This window comes from Corylus avellana, chromosome ca8 (genome assembly GCF_901000735.1).
Source record: "Corylus avellana chromosome ca8, CavTom2PMs-1.0".
NCBI classification, from domain to species: Eukaryota; Viridiplantae; Streptophyta; class Magnoliopsida; order Fagales; family Betulaceae; genus Corylus; species Corylus avellana.
In genome coordinates, this window is record NC_081548.1 from 5,951,324 (window position 1) to 5,953,823 (window position 2,500).

Here is a 2,500-nt window from a genome sequence, read left to right on the forward strand (position 1 = left end):
TATATTTTTTCCTATTTTTATTGTTTTGTTTAAAAAAAAAAAAAATTGATTTGTGTAGGAGTTAGGGACCGCGAGAAGGAGTCCTTAATTAGTTTAGTTTTCTGTTTGTGTATAGTTGCTTGTATTTTTTGAGGCGTAATTGTTTGGTTTTTCGTTTAGGTGTTTGGGAGATTTGTTTGATTCTTAGCTTTATCAAATAAAACTTTCCAAACCCCAAAAAAAAAAAAAAAAAAACTTTAAACAGAATTTTGTTAAAAATATAAATTAAATGGTAAAATTTATCATTTTTATCAACTTAAAGTTTTTTTTTTATCAAAGCATTGATGTTACGATCCTAAAAGTTATGCATGGTTTAAGTACAATATTAATAGTGCGTATATAAGCTTTTGGACATTTGTCTCATTGCAAGTCGATTTTCAAGTGCAAATTCTAGCTAAAGTTTGTAACAATTGATTTGATTTTGAATCTAACTCCGTAATAAGAGCATCTTCAACAAAAGTAAACAAAATATCTACTGAAAAAGCAACAACACCACCACTGGTGTCGCCACCGTTGTTGGAAGCTAAGCCACATAATGGTTAACCAATTTTGAGAAGAGTCTTTTTGTTAAATAGCATTATTCCTCCAACATGACCACCTCATCATATTGGAACATCTCATCATTGGTTTTAGACATCTTTTGGCTGGTTACGGCCGGTTTGAAATTGCGTTAAAGAATTTAAAAATTATTTTTAATATATAAAATTACTTTTGATTCATGTGCTATTATTTTATATTCATTAACCTCCTATTATGATTCCATGTCTATAAAATGAAGTATTGAGTAGTATGTAAAGTACACAATAATAAAGAAAAATTATACATAATTTCTAAAGAACTAGTGCCAAACAAAAGTTAGCATGTTTGGTAAAAAAAATTTAAAAGAACTTCTAAACTATTTTTACTCTAAAAATAGTCAAACACATTTTTGGCAAAAGTTTAAAAATGAAACATTTTCCAAAAAACGCTTTTTGACTTAAAAAACTATATTTCTCAAATACAATTTCAAAAATGCTCTTACTCTTCTTCCAACACTAGAAAGCTTATTTTGACTCTAATAATTTAATTAAATGGGCCGCAAATCAGTTTAGTAAAGCTTCCTTCTTCTTCTTTTTTTAGTCGGATCTTCCTCTTGATAGAAGGAAAGACTCTCTCTTGTAACCCTTTTTTGTTTTTTTTTTCTCATCTCTGAAAAAAAAAAAAAAAAACCATTATTTCCAAGCCAATTCATGGTCATAGGTGCAAAAAAAAAAAAAAAAAAAAAAAGATATTCATAAGAGTCATCTATAGCAGGGGCGGCACTACCCAAGGGGTTATTTGTCTCCCCAAAATTTGTAAAAACTCCAAATTTTTTAAAAAAATTATCTTAAATTTTATAATTTTTTATGAGTTCGACCCAAAAATTAATTTTTTTATCCTTAAAAGATTTTATTTTTTAAATTCTGTCCCCCTTATCTCAAATCCTAGTTTCGCCTATGATCTATAAACAATGTGAATAGCTTTTGCCACGGGTGGATGATTTAGGATATTCACCTCCAAAGGAGTTTGTACATAGATTTTATATGAAAATTACTAACTATTTATAATTATTATCTAAATTGCTAACCATTTAAATAATAAATTATTTGAGATCTCAGCGACTTGGGATTCAACACGACATTACGTCCCAAATAAGAAAAGAATATATGACGAATATGCACATCTGTAGGCCTAAACTGAGTTGAGCCTCTATGATGTGACAAGGCCAAAGGTCACTCACTTGGGTGCTCGCCAACAATTACATTTAAAATTTATTAAAATCTGATATTTGGGATTCTCAATAGATATTATTTAATTGGTTTTTTATTTTTTTTATCTGTCATTCTCAAAGTTTTGTTTTGTTTGTTTGTTTTTTTTTTTTAGCACCGAAAGTTATGCTTTTGATTTCTTATACATATTTATTTATTTATTTTATAAGTACATCAAAGAGAAAATTACATAAGGAATCCGTTCAACCGTCATGAAAAAGATAACAGAAAAGAATACTTTTCAGAGAATTTGGATACAGCGGCCCATTGGGCTAAGTAGAATATTTGCTTATGTTGAGAGCGAAATGTTTTGAAGCAAAAAGAGTAATGCTAAATAGTAATATCAATTCTTACAATTTATTATTATTATTATTATTTAACGATGGCTTATTTGTAATAATATATCAACAAAATTAAATAAAAATGTGGTGTATATTATTTCTCTTTATAGGGCACGGATACCTTATTGTCGAAAAACCCAAGCAAGGCCCATTTGTGGGCTTACAAACACAAATCTAGAAAATTCATATGGATGAATTTACTAATCATCTAAGGGAGTTCATGTATGACTTAGAAATTACCTAGGGCCTAAGCCACTAGGCGAACCAAATACTTGACAACCCAAAGACCACCAACCTGCTAACATCCACCCGCCCACCTAGATCAAGCACAAC